General features: G+C 37.9%; 1 protein-coding gene across 1 annotated transcript in view; it reads right to left on the bottom strand.

The window, feature by feature from the left end:
• Exoc4 (exocyst complex component 4) overlaps positions 1 to 14,186 on the bottom strand; it is a 756,055-nt gene that overhangs the window by 335,194 nt on the left and 406,675 nt on the right. The gene's annotated exons all lie outside the window — the stretch shown is intronic.

Consider the following 14,186-nt stretch of genomic DNA (forward strand, 5'->3'; position numbering starts at 1 on the left):
GACAATGAAGCATGAATCATGATTCGTTAAATTTCTAAAATTTCAGAGTTGCATGAAACCATTACAGGAAAATGAGAATGTCAAGGAACCCCTGGGTTTCTAGAAGACATCCCAATATGAAGAGAAACTGGAGAACCCTCTAAAAGCAATTTTCCAATAAATAGTCTAACAGAAATAATCAGACATCATCTACAATTTCAACTTCATACTCATATTGAAAAAAAAGTGAAGAATTATCATGAGATAAGTGAACTTCAATGATTCCATTTATATTCTGCCAGATCCTGTTTAAATAAAATGGAAAACCAATTTATGATCCATCACTAGCTTCTGCTTAATGTGATAATGACTGCATGGGCTTAAAAGGTTTAATTTTAAAGTCTTTTTAGTACTTGGGATGTTCTCGTCAATAATTTGAGTTTTTAAGTGTCACCAATTCTCATCCTGGGTTGTTAACGGAAGCTGTCCTGGTGATACAATGAGACTCTCCTGTGGACAACAAACAACTTAGCTGTCTAAGTCTGATCTGCCAAAGGCACTATTGTCTAGTGCTTGGTAAATGGTTTGTATAAAAATCCATATATTGAGTTGAGCAGAAATGAAATAAAGTGTGAGCAGTGACAGAATGTCAATGATGGAGTAGATAAAACCACCCTGTTAAAAAGCTGTTGGCTTGGTCTCTTTTTTATTCTAATAATTACATTTAAATATCATTACAAGGAAAGTCATAAAGAGGAAAAATTTTGGTATCTGATATAAATAATATATAAATTTATATATACACACATATTAATATCTGTAAATTTCATTTTAATTACAGAATACATACTGAATTGTTGGGTTTCTCAAAACATTTTTTGAGGCAAAAAACAACAACAACAAAACAACAACAAAACTCAAACTTGATACATCTATTCTAAACCCAATACAACTACAGCTTATAGACACTGACCTAAGTAATGAGGGTAAGTGCTTGAGCAAAACAACCGCTTCTGCTAAATTCCACACCAACTTTGAACCAGAAAGTGTTTTTTAAAGTGATGAGACTGATTGCCCTTATATTTATTTTTTTATTCATATTCTCCACTATATTGCAAGTATAATGGCTATAGAAGTCAGTATGATAGGTTTTCATCATATCCTAGCAACACACAGTGAATCTTCAATTAATGCTGACTATAAGGAGCCAAGTGTACTGGTCATCTTTCAATCTGTGTCCTCTATAAAAGACATAGAAGCTTTCAAGAGAGAGATGGAGAATTAATGGCTAGTGATGAACTATTTCAAAGACGTGGACATGGATGATGGTGATGGTAGAAAATGATGCAATTATATTCTTGTCATTGAATTACAAACACAACTAAATGGTTAAATTGCTAAGTTTAGTATTGTTCAAATGTTTCTCTCTCTCTCTCTCTTTCTCTCTCTCTCTCTCGACAGGGTTTCTCTGTAACAACCCTGGCTGTCCTGGAACTAGCTCTTGTAGACCAGGCTGGCCTCAAACTCAGACAGATTCACCTGTCTCTGCCTCTAGAGTGCTGGGATTAAAGGTGTGCACTACTACCACCCGGCAGTATTCAATTTTATCACAACAATAAGAAATCATCAAATGTTTTAAATCTTAACAAGATCTTATTGACACTGTTCTACAAATGGTGAATAACTATAGGAAGATATTTAATGGACTTGCAGAACTGTGGAACTTGCAGCTCCGAGTTGATATCCCTGCCCCCATTTGAGGTGCTTATCTGCAAGGAAAACATAATAAATTCCCTCTGCTCCTGGAGCGGGGAAGGAAGAAATTTTGAGTGCATGGTGACCAGTCCTTGATCCCTGCCAGGGTCAGGTTACAGTCCCTTCCCAGCCCCCTCCTCATTTGGTGCCATGTTATAAAACCAGCCCAGCAGACAATAAAGAAAGCTGTTCCACCTCAACCTGCTGCTCTGTGTATTCATTCAACCTGGACACCCTCCGCCGAGACTCTTGGTTCCAGCCCGCGCTGGCGCGGCACAGAACTATGTTAAATATGTTGCTTTTCTACGTAAAAATCACTCATACATAAAGTACTCTGAAAACCCTGCAGCTTTTTCCCCCAATCGCACAACTAGATCCAGTTTATAAGGATAGGAAAGGCCTTGTCAGTGGTCTTATGCCGTCAGATGGAGGCTAATAGACAGCTGTAGAATATCTGCATATCTCCCATAGAGTTCCTAAAGTGAGTGAAGAGCTCCACAGTAGTATCTATGAGCTAGTTAGATAAACAATAAAGCTTTAGCAAATAGAAGAGGAAAGGAAAGAGAGAAGACAAAAGTTTTTACAAATATATCCAAACAAGAACCACCACACCCCCACACCCAAATTTGGGATGTGCTCTGTCTGAAGTAGTTGTCTGAAGTTGACTTTGATTATTTCAAAATACCATTTTAAATACACTGATTCACCACTAAATGCCATCCTACCAGTCCATCATCGATTTGAAAGGAATAGCAGCAAATCAAGACATGTCAGTAAGGGATAATCACAGCCATTTCATCCCAACACTCCTTATTTAAGGATCTCCAAAATGCTTCTATGACTTTCAAAAAATGCCCTGTTCAAGTAGAAAATAAAACTTATATCTTACCCAATGAGATTCTGATGCTGTCACTACTGAGTATTAGCTATCAGACCTATATCACTAAGAAAGAAGCAGAGTCTCCACGAGGCCTCTACAGCTAGAGGCTGTCTTTGTTTGCCTGCTTTTTTAAACCTTGCTGTGTGACTGCTAGAGCTGTGCAAATATTAGAATAAAATAAGATTAGGCCCACGCTGTTATTTGCTTCAAAGTCTACAGCTTTTATTCCCTTTACCTACATCTAAAAGAAGATAATTACAGCAGCCAAGGCTTCCGTCCCAATACTGTAACATTTCATTTGTAAAGGTCAATTACTTTATATATTAATTTGGGAGGCTTCCAAATTCAGATTTAATTAATCTTCTTCCTTGGACCAAGAAATTTAGAAATTTAGACTTAGCAAATGAAGTTTTGTTAGTATACTATAGTAAGGGAGGAAGCTGTCTCCACAGATGGGTCCATTCAGAAAAGAACTCACAATGCTGACCATGACTGCTATTCTTTGTTATATTGCCATCTAAACCATGAGTGTGGATATGAAAATTATCAAAAGTCTCATTTAAATAGAATGCCAAGGAAATCTGTATCTAATTAATAATGAAATATCAAAAAAGCGTCACGAAGTCTTACTATCTTCCCCAGGGCCTGAGAGAGTCGCTGATTCCCCGGAAACAATCTCTTCTTGCCATGACACCCTCCAGCGAGAAGGAATACACAGACAACTCTGCATTGCTCCCTGGCACAAGCTAAACCCACAGAACTTGCCTGTTCCTTGCTACAGAAGCATTTACCTGGCAGTTACCATCCATGTATTAATATTTTCTCAGTCTTATAGAAAGTACCTTGCAAGATTTGAATATTAGGCCAGAATGGTGAGACCAGAGCCATTGATTAATGACAAATGTGTGCAGAAGTCTCCTTAAATTATTACATAATACACTTAGTATGGTTACTGTTTTCTCAAAAGTTAACAATGTTTAATGAAATGGTATAATTTTATATCTACTTAATAGAAAGTAACCATGCCAGCATTCACTCATTCTCACACTTCTTCTTAAAGTTTCCCCCAAGTTTTTAGTTTGTTACTGCCTTTATTCATTTTTAAATATTCGTACCTTTTTGCTTTCCTTAGGAAAAAGTTTGGAAGGAGAAAGATCATCAATACCAAAATTATAAGAGAACCAAAAGTGATTATAACATGAAAACGTTCTCTTGTCATTCAAGTATCTTAAGGACTATTTTTGAGGAGATGGTTTAATTACCTCCACAGGAACTGGAATTGAAGGGAAAAACATAAAAGCAGGAGACAAACTGTTTTGCAATAAATAAATGTTCTAGTGGGTGCTCTGCTGAGAGATGCAAAAGGGGAGAGATTTGTGTAATTACGGGTCTAAATGTTAGGCTGGGCCAAACGGAAGCCAAAGACAAACTAGGGAATAGTTGTGTGCTGGACAACTAGCAGAGTCCAATGGAGTAAATACAATTCCTACATGTAGCAATTCTTTTCATCTCACTAACAAAGAAATGGGGCAAGAGCCCCAAAGCAGTTTACAGAACAGAACAATTAGACATCATGTTATTGGGGGACATAATGTAGATTACAAATAGTGAAAAGGCAATAAAATAAGGAAAGTTTTATTAAATATCAAGATAAATTACAAATAAATACAACAATTTCCCAAGTGAAACAGAAAATCCAACCTAAATCTAACTAAGAAAGGTATTCTTTGATTGATTCAATATGTTCAAAACAGGTCTGAGACAGGCTATACCTCACAGTGCTATCTACAGTTCGGAAACAAAAGGCTGCCTTCAGTAAACACCGTATGACAACAGCAATGGAAAGACTCAATAAAAATCTTCCCAGTACATACTGTCACACAAGTATTCTTCTCAAAGCAACCTCTCAGCAGTTACTTTCAGGAAAGAATAACTATGTGTCTTGCAGCCCGAGGTTCACAAGACCATTAGCAGGAAGTTTAGCACCCCATGTAACTTTCCCAGACCGAGCTTCACAAAGCCATTAGCAGGAGGCTCAGCACCCTGTGCAACTTCCCCACCTGATGCACTGCTATAAATTTTTCACATGATGTTTCAAGGCCTAATAAAAAAGTTATAAATATTGACTTTGGCTACAGTCCCTTTTCGTTTTGTGATTCTCTGTTGATCCAAAATAATGTAGCATCTGGGGACAAAGGAAGAGTCAGAAGCTAACATGCAGTTACCAAGTGGCAATGATTTGAAGGGACTTCAGCAGGAAATGCAGAGTGCAAAACTGTAGTTAAGGCATAATACTGAGTTTCAATGTAAATAATTTAAGAAAAAGTGCATGCAAAGGTAAGCGAGCATTATAATAGACAAAAGCATGGAGAAAAGAAATGATCTTTGAATTTTTCCCCACAACTCGCTTGCTAAATTGTTTATATTGAAAACTTTTGCTTTAACCTGATCCAAAACAATCTCAATAAATGAATAAACTTATTACAACTCTCTTATCTAAGTTTCATAAAACCTTGTTTATCTTACATTAAAGGTAAAGAAATGAAGTCTACAAAAATTGAAGTTACTTAGAAAAATCACAAGCAATTAATAGTATATGGAAGAACAGGTATATAAAAACAAATTTGTTTTATACCACCCTCAATGCTCACAATCAGTATTCTATTAATATGTCATATGCATGTTTAGGGGTCTAAAATAACAGTGTGCATTAAATTATCAACTGGCATCAAATGCAAAATGGCATTCATGACAGTAGAGTCATTCTAAGGTTCTAAATATGGCTTACAAAAAGACTTTCAGAAAGAGGATAATGTACCAAAAAGAGAAGACATTTGAACAGGCCCAGATAAAGGACCAAGGTTTCAATGGGGTCTGAAAGAAAAGGGGCATTTCAAATAGAGAGTATTTGACACAGAACAAGAACAGAGAAATTCAGTGGCAGGGCTGTTGAGCCCCTATGTGTGCTGTAACTGCCAATACCCATATTAAAATATACATGCCTGGTCAAGGACTTGGCAATATTAGGAAGGCATTCCCTATTTCTAAACAAAGCTGTGGCTATGTATTATGACTTAACAGAAAACAGAAGAGACTGGGGCATGCTCAGTGACACAGTGACCAAACACCTGTGGAGGAACTCACTGTGCTCCACGTCGCATCTACTAAGTACCAATGAATCCCTCCTCAGGGTGCTTTAATTTGGCTCTTGGAACATCCGTTTCTGCATTGTTTATAAACCCTTCCTTACAGTCTTCCTCACTGCCTTTCTCGTCTTTCCCTCCGGGATCTGCCATAGATCAATCTTTTTCAAACTGTCACCCTAGGAAACCTCAATTACATTCCTGAATACTATTATTATAGCTAACTATCAAATATGAACGATAGCCCAGGTGCTTCTTTTCAACCTCAGACTTCTGACTATCTAAGAGATGTCTTTTCCCCTCCTTTAATTTACTTTTTGTGTCATCCATATTATGCATCTCCATCCCATTCATTTCCCTGTCCCTTCATCTACCTTCTGCTCTTGCACACACACACATAAAATTTAAGAGATAAAAGAAAAGATGGAATATGTATAAGTCATGCAATATACCCTTTTATCCATATATCTTTATTTGCAAGTGTTAATTGCAGAAAGTCATTGGTTTGGTTTGAGGCCTCGTTTCTGTTACACTATAGATTCTGGCCCTAACTGGAACTCCTCTTGCTTATCCTGCTGTGGCCTTGTGCTGCGGAAATCCTATAGCTTTGGATCTGCAGGACCAGTCCCTACTCAGGCTCCAGCAGATCAAAGATGGGGTGGGCCAACACATAACCTTGGTTCTGAGTCTGGGTAGTTGCATACTTGGTCAGCCTGCTAACTCTCCCTTGCATTCACCACTAGGGTGAGCACTCCTGCGTTGCCCTAGTGAGTTCACCCTTTGCAATGGATGAACAAGGGATGGGGCCAGTTCTCTTTACCTTCATGTCCTTAGGGTTGAATCTCCCATACCTAAACCTTCAGGGTCAGCTCTACTGTGTTGCCCAGGCATGGCATAGGGACCACTGTCCCTAGTGCTAGAGCTGATTAGGGGTAAGATCAGAAGTCCTGCTCTTTGACCTCAGGGCCAGCAATCCCATCCGCCTCAGGCATTGATGGGGGTGGGTGTGTATCTCCACTGCCCATGGCACCACATGACAGATGAATAATGGGGACAGCTTTTGCAAGCTCACAAATTTGGGGCTGGATTGCCCACACCTCTGCCAATGGGGTTGGCTCAATTGTGTGACCAATGAAAGGTTCAGGGCCTGCTCTCTCGAGTGTTGCAGCTGGTCATGGGTAGGGGCAGCTCTCCTGACTTAGGTCTTCCACCTGACTAAGGTGTTGATGGACTAGGTGGGTGTGGGGCACTAAGATGTCTTAAAACAAGGCCAAATTTAACACACTGTCTTCTCTAAAATCTGCTACTGAGTCTTTTCTCCCTTTGTAAATGTACTGGACACTTCACCAAATGTACAGGCCACAGGCTTCAAGTTATATAAGCCCTCCTTTTCTTTGACACTGCACTTGCAATCTGGCAATAAATCTTGTCACTCCAACTTGAATGGGCAGTCAGTTCATTGTCATCTTGATTATACCAGGAGTCTGTACACCACAGGCTACAGACCCTCAAACAATGTTCTATTGAAGAGTAACTACCCTAGCACATTTTCATATTGTCAGCATGCATACGAGTAGCTTTAACAGAGGCTACATGACAGGCTGCGGGAGGTCTGCATAGATATGGCCCACACAGACTCATGTGTTTGAATGCTTGGCCCATAGGGAGTGGCACTAATAGGGTCTTGTTGGAATAGGTGTGGCTTTCTTTGGAGAAGTGCATCACTGCGGAAGCAAGTTTTGAGATCTCATTTTTGCTCAAGCCATTCTCAGTGTAACAGTTCACTTCCTGTTGCCTGAAAACCAAGATTTAGAACTCTCAGCTCCTCCAGCACCATGTCTATCTATATGATACCATGTTTCCTGCCATGACAATAATGGACTCAACCTCTGAAACTTTGAGTCAGCCCCAAGTAAATGTTTTCCTTTATAAGAGTTGTTGTGGTCATGGTGTCTCTTCACAGCATTAAAACCCTAACTAAGACACAAGCAAAACCTAAAATAATTTACTATCTAAACCTTTAAAAAAATGTTTGCTAAGCTTTAGTGGAAATGTCAACAATAATTGTCATTAGTCCTGCCTGTGTCTCTGCCTCTTTACATGTATTCTTTATAAAGTAGCCACTACTGGTCATTATCTAAATGATGTTATTCAAATTTAAATTGTATTGAATTAAAGTCTTTCGTTCTTTAGGTTCATTAATTACATTTCCAGTGATCCATAAAGGTATCAGTGGCTGCCTTATTGGGTATGGCTGATTTAGAATAATTCTATCATTATAGGAAATTCTGTCATCCAGCACTGCTTTAAAATGTTCTTTAAAGTAAAATTCTGTCAGGCCACATACCTCTCCCTCTCTAAACCCTCTAAAGGTTTCTATTTTAATTGAATGTCCAGTTCTGTGTTGTAGCCTACTTTATGCCTACTTCCTAACACTGCTTTGACTCTGCCTCCTCTATTTCTCTTCACTTATTGGTCTGTTCTCACCAGTTCCTCAGTTTCTCAAATTACAAAGCATGTGATTTCTTTGGGCATGTTACACTTGTTACCTCTTAGAGAAAACACTATCTAGAAAATGGAGATGATAGTCTCTGTGGCATATAAGAGGTGTCTTTCTGATCTCTCTACAAAAGGACATACTAGCACTGTTGTATGGAATGACATTACTCGGCTTCTCTAACCAATTCTAAGAATGAATAAAGTAAAAACACAGAAGGAGTGATTGCAATGGTTCAAGGGCTAGCAGAAACTGGCTCGGGGCCAGCTGGCGCACAACCCACAATCAACATCGCAGGAGCTCTTTTCCTGTCTTTTCTTCCCTCTACTGTCCTTACTTAAAAGAGCTACTTTAGTAAGCACCAAAGCAGTACAAATATATTTATTTACCTTATAGCTTTAACCTAGCAAATGTGTAGCATATAACTTCAAAAGTGGATAAGTACAATGAGTAATACAAAGAGAAATAACATTTAACTTAAAAAATCACACTCATAAAATAAAGAATTGTAATTTTCTGAAGCATATGAATAAAGGTAAATCTGTGAGATGTCTACCAGGGGAAGAAAAGACTATGATCATTTGAAAGAAAAAATGAAGATTTCACACTCACACAAATTTTCTTTTACATGACCCTGATACTATCTGCAAAAACATGACAACAATCAGTTCGAAGAGCTAGTTTTTTTTTCTAGAAATTTTTGCTTGTTTTTAAATTGTTTTTATTGAGCTATATATTTTTCTATACTCCCCTCCCTTCCTTCTATCCTTTTCCATGGTCCCCATGCTCCCAATTTAGTCAGAAGATCTTGTCATTTTCTACTTCAAATGTAGATTAGATCCATGTACGTCTCTCTTAGGGTCCTCTTTGTTGTCTAGGTTCTCTGGGATTGTGAATTGTAGGCTGGTTTTTCTTTGCTTTATGTCTAAAAGCCACTTATGAGTAAGTACATATGATACTTGTCTTTCTGGGTCTAGGTTACCTCATCCAATATGATGTTTTCTAGATCCATTCACTTGCCTGCAAATTTCAAGATGTCATTATTTTTTTCTGCTGTGTAGTACTCCATTATAGAAATGTACCACATTTTCCTTATCCATTCTTCTATCGAGGGGCATTTAGGTTGTTTCCAGGTTCTGGCTATGACAAATAAAGCTGCTATGAACATAGTTGAACACATGCCCTTGTGGTATGATTAAGCATCCTTTGGGTATATACCTAAAAGTGGTATTGCTGGGTCCTGAGGTAGGTTGTTTCCTAATTTTCAGAGAAGTCGCCATACTGATATTCAAAGGGGCTGTACCAGCTTGTACTCCCACCAGCAACTAGGCGTGTTTCCTTTACCCCACACCCTCTCCAGCATACATTGTCATCAATGTTTTTGATCTTGGCCATTCTGACAGGTATAAGATGGATTTTCAGAGTAGTTTTGTAAAAATATTTATTTATTTATTTATTTATTTATTTATTTATTTATTTATTTATTTATTGTGTATACAATATTCTGTCTGTGTGTATGTCTGCAGGCCAGAAGAGGGCACCAGACCTCATTACAGATGGCTGTGAGCCACCATGTGGTTGCCAGGAATTGAACTCAGGACCTCTGGAAGAGCAGGCAATGCTCTTCATTTCTCCAGCCCCTCAGAGTAGTTTTGATTTGCATTTCTCTGATGGCTAAGGATATTGAGCATTTCCTTAAGTGTCTTTCAACCATTTTAGATTCCTCTGTTGAGAGTTCTCTGTTTAGATCTGTACTCCATCTTAAAAATTGGATTATTTGTTCTTTTGATGACCAATTGATTTCTTAAGTTCTTTGTATATTTTGGAGCTCAGACCTCTGTCTGATGTGGGGTTGATGAAGATCTTTTCCCATTCTGTAGGCGGCCGTTTTGTCATGTTGACTGTGTCCTTTGCTTTACAGAAGCTTCTTAGTTTCAGGAGGTCCATTCATTATTGTTTCTCTCAGTGTCTGTGCTACTGGGTTATATTTAGGAAGTGGTCTCCTGTGCCAATGTATTCAAGTGTATTTCCCACTTTCTTGAAGAGCTAAATTTATGTACTAAGGACATACCTCAAAGGCCTGTTCATTTAAACTGTAGCACACAGTTTGGAATGATGGCACTATGAACCACTTTGCATAGTTTACATTGATTTTCACAGAAGACACTTAAATAGTTGAGTGAAAATTAATGGTGACCTTTAAAATGCCTGGAATCCAAGCTGATGTATAGAACAGTTGTCTCTTTGACTTGTTCTATCAGTTACCTGGCACCCAAGGCCTGTGGTTTCAACAGTTTCCAAACTGAGTACAGATAAACACTCCAGCCACCAGCACAGCTTATTAGCATCCTCTTCAGTATTCAGCTGAAAGGATCCATTGCTGTGCCACAAGTTTGCAGAATCTCCACTTTTTCCTAATGAAAAATAAACTGTATTGCTTTCTCCTTTTCAAGAGTCTCCAAGATCTCCCCAGAAATCTAGGTAAATTCAAAGGTGACAAGAATGTACCCTTGGACAGGAGCCATGCATATCTACTCTGTATCATTCCAACTTTGAGGATATGTGCTGCCAAAGTAAGAGAAAAGAATAAATATTTTGAAAGATAAAATTATAAAATCATATAAGCTAAAAAAAATGTACCCTTTGGATGAAACAGCTGAATGTTCATGAGAAACTGGTTTGCTCTACTTTGTATCTCAGACTCTTACTATCAATAGATTTCCAATATTTCACTGCAATGAAAAAATAAATTTGAGACATTTTAGCCTCAAATTAGGTAAGGCTTAACAAGAAGCAACACATTTGGCTCTTTAGTTTTAAGTTCCTCTTCTATGTCCCAGAACTTATATTGAAAATTGCATCCTATGTAGAGATTTCTCTGTGTCTTATTTAAAGTTAGAGCGTTCAAATTCAGCTGATACAAGGATGTGAGAGACTCTCAAATTTTACCCTATCTGCAAGCAATTAATAGAAGTTATCATGCCACAAACACACAGATGCTGGCAGAATTAAAGTAGCAATTAAAGGAACCAAAAAGGAACTCCTGGTTGGAGAATAAGGACTTTTCATCACCCTTGACAGTAGTCATAGCCAGCATTATCACTCCTGCGTACTGGTTCTCGGAGGTGAAGTCCCCACCAAGTTCCAAGAAGAGCTTCTGGTTGTACACACACTGGCCAGTACTTGAAAAGGGGATACTAAGATTTGAAAAAACTACATTTCTTTTTAAAATCAGGGATCATAGATTTTTAAAAAGCAAACAGGGAGGGGATATAATTAATTTTATGGTAGAAAGTATGTGAATCATCTTTTTTTCTTTCAAGACCCTTTTGTGAAGAGAATTCTCCTTGTGAAAATAGCCAGTAATAATAGTATACTAATAAGTCACGAAGAAAACCAAGAGAAACATGGAGATTTTCCTCTGAACTCTCAATCTTCTAAATATGCCCAGCAATTACCTCTAAAAGAGATACCTAACTTACTAGGAGGTCATGGAAATTACTAATGCTTGTGAAAGACTACAAAAGTTTATCCATACCATGAGTTTTACAATCAAAATCTTACAATGGCCTACATCACATGAAATAAAATGTGTTCTTTGAATTCTTAGTAACACTACTAGGAAGATGAACATTACCCCTTGACGTCCCAACTTCTTTTTTCTACCATACCACACTGACTATGCATTAAAAGAGGTTCTCTATCATATTAATGGTTTCAATGATCAGTTTTGATTCTAGGTTCTTCCCCTATCGATCCTATGAAAGTCCAAAATAGATAACACTCCAAAAACATGTTTGATGATTTTTTCAAAGCATTTTTCATCATAATAAGCTCCTATGAGTACAGAAAAGAGTATATTGCAAGGAGACACTACTGCTGATAAATGTGCAAAATGCCGATGTTTTTCTTAGGCTTAATGAAAAAAATGGAAATGAAGCTCTATGCTTCCCCATCTTCACTGAAAAGCCATTAATTTAGTGACAGAGAGAATGAGTTTTCTGAATTTCAAGTTCTCTTTCCCCTTAATTGGACACAGATAGTAAATGCTAGAGCAGGTCCACAAGAAGTGAAAAAATAGAACCAAACTTCCATCTCAGCATCACACCACTCTCCTCCACTGACTATAGGAAACTGACAAACCAAAAGATAATTCTTAAATTATCAGAACACATGTGGGCCAGAATAACAACTCATTACTTTTCATGGTGTCATGCTAAGACTGACAGACGAGCCAGTTAAAGTCATGTATTACCTTTTGCTAGAATGTTCATTTTCTACATTGGTCTTGTATTTTGTTTACCAACAATGAGAATATTATTATTTGCAAAATTCAACAGAGGACTGAAATGTTTATCATCAACAGTGTAAGAAAATATCGTTCTGACTCCAATAGTCCTTTAACTTGGATATGTAAACAAAAAGCAAGTGGAACAGGAGTAGGAAATCCAGGATATTTCTACAAGTGGTGGGGAAATACTAGTGTAAAACCAGTGTTTAACTTTATTGTGGGAGTAGATGCCCTCAAGTCTCTTAAGGAAAAACTCTTCCAGGTACTGAGGGAGAGATTAGTGATACAAAAAGACAAACAATGAGGCCTAGCACCAGTTCACTGTAGTAACTGTAAGAGACATAGTAGATAATCATACCTAATTAGTCACTACAAATCTACTAATTCTCAGCTCCTCTGCATGCTTCAATCCATCTATTCACCCACCCATTCGTCCATGCAACCATCTGTGCATCATCCACTGATCCATCCTACCATCTATGCCCCTACCTGCCATCTATCCATCCATCATCCATCCATCCATCCATCCATCCATCCACTTACCTATCCATTCATTTTTGGGGCAGCAATCAGTTTCTAGGAAGCACTATGCTTGGCAGGGTTGGAGAACAGAGGGTAAACAAAACGTCTCTGATGTTTATGGAACTTTGGCACCCTACTTTTAAAACAATCATTACATCTTAGAAAGGGGATATGTTATTCTAATTCAATTAAATCAAAAATCACACCTACTTTAGGGAAATCTTGTTGTACTTGTTGATATATCCTATTAAAAATAATTTATATTGATTTCTTTGTCCTTACACTGCAAAGTCTCAAACCATGCCTACAATAAAGGAAAGAAGCCGATGAACAAGTTCTGATGATCACTGCAACTGAGCCTGTAAATAGAGAGCTGAAGCCTGCAAACAGACTGCATGCATCTAAGGTCAGAGAAACCAAGCCTACAGCTTCATGGAAGATAACTACTTTTAGCATAAAAAGTCATCTTTCTTTTTGGTTTCTTTATCTTTAAATCTATATGGATTACCTACCTATACATTTTTCTATTTTTATTGTTTATATATACATACATACATACATACATACGTTTTTTTCTACTTCAAATGTAGATTTGATCCGTGTATGTCTCTCTAAGGGTCATCTTTGTTGTCTAGGTTCTCAGGGATTGTGTATTATAGGATGGTGTTTCTTTGCTTTATGTCTAAAAGCCACTTATGAGTGAGTACATATGATATTTGTCTTTCTGAGTCTGGTTACCTCACTCAATATGATGTTTTCTAACTCCATACATTTACCTGCAAATTTCAAGATGTCATTAATTCTTTTTCTGCTGTGTAGTACTCCATTGTGTAAATGTACCACATTTTCCTTATCCACTCTTCGATCGAGGGGTATTTAAGCTGTTTCTAGGTTCTGGCTATGAAAAATAATGCTGGCATGATTCTAGTGATCACTCTTCCAGGTACCAGTGAATCCAAGGCTCAGATGGTTGCTCCTAGTGTTGGAGTTAGGGCCACAGGTCCAGTCACTTCAGAGGTCATTAGACATTCCCAGAGGTCACTCTGGATTCTAGAGGTCATTTGGGCCTGCTCCCATGGAGGTCACTTGCTTGGGTCTGCTCCCTTGGGTTGCTCCCTT

The sequence above is a fragment of the Chionomys nivalis genome, chromosome 1, assembly GCF_950005125.1.
Source record: "Chionomys nivalis chromosome 1, mChiNiv1.1, whole genome shotgun sequence".
NCBI classification, from domain to species: Eukaryota; Metazoa; Chordata; class Mammalia; order Rodentia; family Cricetidae; genus Chionomys; species Chionomys nivalis.